The sequence below is a fragment of the Adiantum capillus-veneris genome, chromosome 24 (genome assembly GCF_014529385.1).
Source record: "Adiantum capillus-veneris isolate H3 chromosome 24, ASM1452938v2, whole genome shotgun sequence".
NCBI classification, from domain to species: Eukaryota; Viridiplantae; Streptophyta; class Polypodiopsida; order Polypodiales; family Pteridaceae; genus Adiantum; species Adiantum capillus-veneris.
In genome coordinates, this window is record NC_140954.1 from 46,431,993 (window position 1) to 46,440,091 (window position 8,099).

At 39.6% G+C, this 8,099-nt stretch overlaps 1 pseudogene; it reads right to left on the bottom strand.

The window, feature by feature from the left end:
* Positions 1–594: 594 nt before the first annotated feature.
* Positions 595–2,015, bottom strand: LOC147426313 (uncharacterized; annotated as a pseudogene).
* Positions 2,016–8,099: the final 6,084 nt, after the last annotated feature.

Genomic DNA, 8,099 nt, shown 5'->3' on the forward strand with positions numbered 1-8,099 from the left:
CAATTGGTCATGTATCCTCAATTATTATGATTGATATTGAGAAAATTTTGGATCAAGAACCTTCATGTCCACATAAGACTAGGAAAATTCATCTTAGAATTCCTTCAACAACATCTATATTTGATCTTTAAAAGCTACATCCAAATAACATTGAATAATACTAGCTTTAGGTGTTCTTTAAATCCATTGTTTCCTCTTCCTCGCTCTCTTGGAAAATATCCTTTCTTTTAAGAAGGCCTTTTCCTCTGCAAGGATCTAAACTATTTTATCATGTCTTCTTCATTTCATAGGTTGAGGTTCAGTAGATATACTTTTGACTGGTAGAAAGTACACAGAAGTTGGGTCTTTCACAAACTACCAATGCAATGTAGCCATTTTCTCAAATTAATTGATTGTTTTTTGACCAAGTTGTACTAGTCATGCGCGTTAGTTCATGTATAAGTTTCAAACAGTTTAGGCAAGAGCTTGCATGAATCAACTATAAAATTTATTGCATGCACAATCAAGAATTTAAGAGCGACAACAGTCTCCCCATTTGACCTAAAAGTTCTTTTTTTTACTCTTAATTTTCTTGTAAGTGGAAGCATGGGCCTCTCACATATAGAAACTTGCAAGATGATGTAGTTCATCTACACATAATGGTTTACCCTTAGAATCCTTGAATTCAGTAGCGTTTGAATCATCAATCACATAGCCAACCCTGGTATCATTTTTTGTACCAGAGAACGTGCAATACCTGAAATGAACCCTCTGACTGGATATCTCCTCCTTTTCTAAACTCTCAATCAAAATATTAATCAAGTGATTGGCCAAAGATGATACCCTTATTTTGGCAAGTTTCAACGACAATGAAAACCGTCCACATGCACATAAAGATTTCAAAATCGAACAACACGATGACCGTAAAAAAATTGTAGAATGGGACACTAGCACTCATGTCACCAACTCTACTAGATGGAATTCCCTCAGCATCAGAGTTTGAGTTCAACAAAAGTGGAGCAGCACTTGCTCTTTGTTGAGGTATAAAAGAGTCTTTCCACCAATATAAAACTTCAACCACATCAAACATAACCAAAGGTGGCATTGCAACTTTGAAAATGCTGGGCAACTCATATGGAGAAAGTGCCAACAAAAAAGCAAATCTTTTTTTAAAGTGTGTGCCAAATCTTCTCCACTCCTCTAGAAGTAATTAGTTGTCATGCGCTTGGCTTTCAAACCATCACTCGAACTTCCCATTGCCACCAAGCTGTTCTCCTCCTGCTCTACTCTTATACATAAACTTCTTGTTTTTCTTAAATGGTTAAGGTTGATGCTGATCTACCTAATGATCCACTTGCATTAAGTGACCATGCAAGTAGTGAGCAAATTTGGTTTTCTAATTCCCCTTGATGACCTCTCTTACGCTCAAATGGCTTGATATGGGCCATCGATACCGAACACACATCAGTAAGAAATGATCGGACACTTACAAAATCGTATTTGAGATTTGCAAAATTACAATATAAACCTAGAAGAATGCAAGAAAATCCAAATTCACCATTAATGGAAAATGAAGTTATAGACATGGTAACCATCAGGTCCAGCATGCGTAAAATTTTTACATACCTTCATAAATTCAAAAAATGACGAACTTATGAGCTAAAAATGGAGCTAAACACTTGCTCAAATGCATAGAATTCACTAGATACATCAATGTTTGCTCTTACATGATCAAAACATAAAGCTGACTACAAATATTAAATAGAAAAATCCAATCCTTCTGAATGTCAAAGTCTCTAGTCTCTAATATGAACAAATTTTACTCACACAACTCCAACACCAAACCATCTCCATTCAACATTACACAACTTTTAGGCCCAGAGGCTCTTTCACTCACCTCCCTGCCTAGCAAAGAAATAAAATAGGATCTGAGACAACAGCAAAACCAGCTTGTTTTGACACCATGCATCCTTACACTTGATCCTGGTCAAGCGACTCAACCACGAGTGCACAACTGTAGTAAATGCATGCCACATGCTCTTAGGACTCTGACTAATAAGGGAATGGGGTCTAAGGGGGCCTCTTTACTTGCCATGGGATTTAAAAGGAGATTATGGAAGGGGCAAATGGGTGGATGCCATGTGGACTAAAATACTGGGTATGGCAGGGCCTAAAAGTAAGTGGTCAAACTTGTACTCTTTTATAAAATATAAAGAGAAAATCTCTTATAAATTGAAAAAACTAAACTTCTATCTAAATAGCTGAGTAAAAACCAATCCTCTCTCTCTAGTGGCTATCAATTTCTCCCCCCCTCTCTCCTAAAAGGGGGTCCCTCCAAAATTGTGCTGATCATTCCCTCCCTCCCTCTCTCTCTCTCTATTGTACCATCTCTCACTTCTCTTCACTTCACCTTGCAAGATTTGCTTCTCTTTCTTTCCTTTCAGTTTTTCCTCCCAAAACCTCTGCACTAGAAGTTTGAACCTCCTTTCCCTCCTCAATCTTACTACATTCTCCTCAATCTTGCTGCATTCTCCTCGAGCTAAAGTTCTCCATTTCTCCACGAGCCTCACTAAACCCTCTACCTAAAGCTGAAGATCTACATCATATCCTTCTGCAAGATCATCCCTCTTTCTTTCCTCAGTAGATTTCCTGTTCCTTCTCCAATAAGCTCTCTAGAGAGGATCTACTTCACTCTCAAGCTTTGAAACATTATCTTTCCCATTAAGCCAACAAGAAAGTGGAGCAGTATAGCAGTAAGTGGCATCCTTTGTCTTTTTGTACCATCAAGAATCTTGCTCTTTATATAGCTGAGAACATGGATGTGCAATGTCTTATCATACGTGTTGGTCTGTAGGTTGTGCCACTCTTCCCCATGGCATCATCAGGTACTCAATGACCTAGGAGTGTCATGGAATCCATTTTATGTAGCAATGTACAAGACGACAGTGGATGTTGGGTGACGATGGGGTTCACACAATTGATGTGGGTGACAATGCAACCCAGCTCAAGAGGTGCACATAAGGTCTCAAAGAGACACATGGCTTCTCGAGAACACCACTGGAAGGGAAGGATCATGGAGTTCAAGCAAAACCCATGACGGAAAGCAACTTGAAAAGGAGTAGCATGTGTATGTTGCTTCACAACTAAAGCTAGAGACAGCAGTGCCTCCATCGAGGTTTCTTGCAAACTGTAATTTCACTCCTCTGTCAAGTTTTTAGATTGTATATTTTGTATTTCTGTTGTATATTTCTTTGATGTATTTAAGGTTTTCATTGCTTGTTCATGTTTGCAGATGTTTTCCCATCCGATTTTGTAGAGTGGGAGCCAATAGAGTCCTTCAAAGAAACTTTTGAGGCCATCCAGATTGACCTGGCAAACTACTCTATGCTGGTTGTCCATTCGTGGAGCTTGTCTCACATGTAATTTTTTTAATAACCATACTTATGTAACACCTGGGCAAACTGGGTATGGTAGTCTTTCTTCGATTCACCCACCAGCCTTGTAGAGTATGGAATGCCCTGAGCTAGATAGTGCTTTGATCACATCAACCAAAAGGAGAATCGAGGTGGATGTGCATTCAACAATGAAGTGCACCTATGGTTCCCACAAAGCTTCCCTAACTTGGTTTATGTCCCTTCATGTGTTTGGGTTTATCTTTCGACTGCAGAGTGTTCACATGACACCAACAATGTGGACCTGCAAAGGGAAAAGTGCGATCAATGGCTTCCTTCCAGTTGGATGGGAGACTAAGGTGGTCAACCACCAGGGAGATACAATCAACTGCTTTGTAGTTGTTGAAAATGTGGTGTATAGATACCATATTGTAAAGCAAACCTTGTCAATTGTCTTTCCCTACAGAAGATGGAAGTTGAAGAAGGAAAAATGGGAGGCACTAGACTCTGATGTTGCTGCTAAAGAATCAATTGATCTACAAATATGCGTCCACAACAATGCAGTGCACAACATCTCGGTGAATAACGACTAGAATCTCAGTCACCTTCGTGAGTATCTTAATCTTAGATATACCTTGCCCAATCAATATGTTTCTATAATCAATGAAAAGGTTGTTCGTTCCAAAAAAGAGAAGAGCTTTTTGTGTGCAAACATTGGTTTTCCATGATGTATTAATGTAAAAGCTTGTACTGAGTGATTTTACTCCCATTAATACATATGGTATATTGAATCTCTTTTTCACTCTTAATTTGTTGAAGATTTCAATTGAAATTTGTAAGCGTGAATACTTTCAATGTCGGTGTCTCTTAATGGCTTGTCACATGAGTTTGTTTATAATTATAGTTTTAAGTTAATTTGACGTTAATTTTAAGTGCTTTTAAGAAGTGACATTGAGTATAAAAGTGACTTTCTAGGTTTTAAACTTCATTTCTCACATTCACAAAACACTAGCTTTCAGCTCTCTTCCCATCTTCTTCACGAGCATCCCATGGCAACATCTTCTGATGCACTTCTCACACAACTACAAAAGATAGGACTTGCAGATCGTGCACATGAACTAGTCAGTGGGTTTGAAGGGACGATCGACATGCATGCCACTGCTAACCTTCATGTAGAGGGATTCCAAAGCTTTCTTGACTACATGATGAAGCACATGGAAGAATATGCAATAGTTTTTGAGGTATCTGACATGGTGTGGTTGCCAGTGGATTTTCTCAAACACCTCTATGCGATCGACAAAAACTTTTGCTATCACTTGTTGAGGTTTATTAAAGGGCTTACTAAGTGGGATTGCAGGAGAGAGGATGAGGATGACCTCATAGACTTAGTCATGGGGTGCATAGGCACCCAATTCATCTCTTGGGACACGGTTCTGATCTTGCTTGTGCTTGAGGGCATGGAGAAGGGAAAATAAAAGGAAAAGGCCAACCAGAAACTGTCCTTGACCATTGTGGAGGAATCAAATGAATTTATCAAAGAGGTTGATGAGCAAGCTAAAGTATCTATGGCACTCATCCTCTTGCAAGATCCTAGTTTCACTAGGGAGACAGATCGGATGATAGAGAGAGACGAGGTGTTGGAGGAAGTTCCTGACCTCCAAATTCTCACTTTGCATGTAGTGGTGGTGGATGGTCGTCACTTTTTGTTCCTTGATGACATTGCAAAGACACTAGGACTCAAAGAAGATGAATCGCTCTCAGTGCTTGCTATCTATGCGGGCATGAAAGATCCCTGTGGAAAGCTAGAGAATGTCAACTTTCAAATTGACTTTGAAGACCAATGTCTCCCAACAAGCCTGTCTTTCCTCCCTAATGAAAACAGACAGAATTTGGTACAAACTGTGGCAAATATGCTTATAGAAATCAAATCATGTGCCTCTTTTTATGAAAGCATCTCGAAAGCGCTTTCCATCCACACAAACCGCTGATCACTAAGGGTGGACAAGATCACTCTAGCATCAACCTTACAAGGAAAACTCTTGAAGAGATGGATGAAGAAACTGAGGTAAGCATTTTTTAACCTTGTCGATAGTCTATTGTATCCTATAGCAAGTGTTGAAGTTGTTTAAAATGTTTTGCAGATCGCATACCAATGTTGAAGTTTGCAATGCGTGCCGAAGGTTCGTGCAACTTTGCTATGGGTAGGGATAGCTCCGAGTGGGGCGCACTACCTTGGCCATCTGGGACCATCCATTCTTTGAGTTGCTCACACAGAGTTCTCCAAGCATAGTTCTGCAGAGCTGCTTAAGTGAAAAGCATTAAGCGTCATCCTTGCTGAAGATTCCCTTACCCTTAATGCTCACAAGTGTATCTTGGTGGACCGGGAGGCAGTATTGTATACCTTTATAGGCAAGCACCCTGAGTCAGTCCTTTCCCATTATGCCTTAAGCCTAGGTCAAGTGGTGACAAACCCAGAGGATATTGTAAAAACCCTTGGTGTCAAGTCTACCATTCACCCTATACCCACATATGTAATTTAAAAGAAAACCAACTAGCCATGATGTAATATCCAAAGCAATATATAATAACTTTGTCCTTTTTTTTTGTCACTTCTAGTACTTGATTTTTTTAATAGTTCAAATTGGCCAATAAATTTTTATTTTTGCAACGTGTTCACACCTCCTCGACCGTCCAAGCACCCGTTGGACGAGGGATGCCTATTGATGAACTTTTTGCGAAATGGGACCATTTCGGGTGCGCACGAAGGCCGCGGGACCGCCAAGTTGCACGGGTATATATGTATATATATATATATATATATATATATATATATATATATATATATATATGTATATATATGTATATGTATATATATGTATATGTATATATATACATATATGGATTGCAACCAATAGTAGGAAATGTGCCTTCATTTACTAGTGTTATGTTGCCTTCATTTACTAGAGTTGGGAGGTACATGGCATGATGAATTGCAGCTTGGACGTAGGTAGGAGATCTTTTTTTTGGGAGCTACACATAATGCAACACCTTGTCAAGGAGATGTTGGACTGGCCTCACTCCGCCAGAGCCAACACACATTAGTGATGATGCAAAACATGTACACAGGCCATGGAAAGATCACCTTGTCCACCTCACTATTGCCGCCCTTCCATGGAAATTATCAATGGCGTTTCTCATGTCACATGTTTCAGGGAGTCTACATCAAGCATGCATTTGTGAGCTTGATTTGGCCAACTAGTCATGTGGCTTTCACTTTTTAGTTTCTCTTTCAAGCTTTGCCTCCTCTTCAAGAACCTACCGGATAGACTAACCAAATATGAGAACGAGATGAAATTTCTCCCACTGAAAAGCGGCTAGGACTTCTAGCCCAACTACAGTAGAAACACCCTAGCCTAGGTCAATGATGACAAGTTGGACTCACTTGTCTCACAATTTTTGCCCCTTGTTATTTATTGTTTGTTGAGGAAACACGTGCTTATAAAAAAATGTCATTCGTGAGAAATATGCATGCTTGATACTAGCAAGAACTAAGCCTTGTGCTGCAGAACAATGGTTGCACCTACGCATACATGAAAGCTACATGTACATGCATCTTCAATAGTGGACCTACAAGAGATGAAAAGTCTAAAGGAAATGATTAGAAGAGATTTACAATAGGGGCAGAGAAGTCACATGCAATTGAGGGAGAAAATTAGGTGAAACGCCACTGATGATAGCAATTGGAGGGCGGTATAAGTGCGGTCAGATGATTTTATATATTGTACTTGATGAGTGCAAGGTGGAAAATGGCACCTCCCAGAGTGTGGTCACGAAACACGACACACTTTGCATTATAGGTACAAGAGCTTGAAGCTTGATTTCACTAAATCATGCAACAACCTTTTGGTCCAGATTCTACTTACCGCAATTGCAGTTGCTGGTTCATGATGCACATCATGATGAATTATAGCTATATTAGGGATGTTCATCTTAAATTGAGGATGATATGCCATAGGTGTTGGAATTGTGGACATAAGCCATTGCCTTTTGCATCTCAATATCATCCCTTCTTCTTGCATCTGCTTGCACAATTTGACCTCCTTGACGTAGAAGTTGTGTAGAAGACAACACTCCTTGTAGCTACATGGGGCATTTGATAGTAGAAGGTCATCAATGCAAGGGGTATTGTGCCCATTGTACTTTTGGAGCAAGAGGATGCCCATTTTTCCTCTTTCCTTGCTCTTTTAGTTAAGTGTAAGATTGCTATTTCTATTGTGGTTTGCAAATACGTATCTACGAGCCTAATCTTCAAATTTGAGTGCTTAAATAATTTTTTTTTGATGTTTTGACCATGGGAGCGTGTTACTAGACCTTAGGGCGACCTATCTGGGTTGGTTTATTGAGAATTTTGTGGCTTGGGTCATGATGGATTGCAATCCATGTACGTTGTCAAAATGTAGTCAGACTTTGTAGACTTATGTGAAACCCAAGAATTGCCGTAGAGGGTTCTCTGCCCTACCTCCCATTATACAGGCCCTTGGCCATCCATTTTAGAACCCCCTATTTTCCTTAGCAGTCTATGTTGGAATTGTCCACTACTCCTTAGCAGCTAGTGGACTTCTTCCCTTGAAAAAGGAAGTTTGACGGTTCCAAGAATTGACCATCAAAACTTAATAAGTGATTTAGTAATCACGAGCTGGGTCTTACCCAAAAATTTTACGTATAGAC